The sequence below is a fragment of the Scyliorhinus torazame genome, chromosome 9, assembly GCF_047496885.1.
Source record: "Scyliorhinus torazame isolate Kashiwa2021f chromosome 9, sScyTor2.1, whole genome shotgun sequence".
NCBI classification, from domain to species: domain Eukaryota; kingdom Metazoa; phylum Chordata; class Chondrichthyes; order Carcharhiniformes; family Scyliorhinidae; genus Scyliorhinus; species Scyliorhinus torazame.
In genome coordinates, this window is record NC_092715.1 from 18,448,305 (window position 1) to 18,448,657 (window position 353).

The following is a 353-nucleotide window of genomic DNA, read 5'->3' on the forward strand; positions in this document are numbered from 1 at the left end:
TGCAGATTTTTGGCATTTTACTGAATTTTGACATTTTGATTTTTGGCATTTTACAGATTTTTTAGATTTAGCTGATTCTTTATATTTTGCTGATTTTTGGCATTTGGGTGATTTTTGGCATTTTGATGATTTGAAATGAAATGAAATTAAAATCGCTTATTGTCACAAATAGGCTTCAAATGAAGTTACTGTGAAAAGCCCCTAGTCGCCACATTCCGGCGCCTGTTCGGGTAGGCTGGTACGGGAATTTAACCGTGCTGCTGGCCTGCCCTGGTCTGCTTTCAAAGCCAGCGATTTAGCCCTCTGCTAAACCAGTTTTGGCATTTTGCTGATTTTTGGCAGTTTGCTGATTT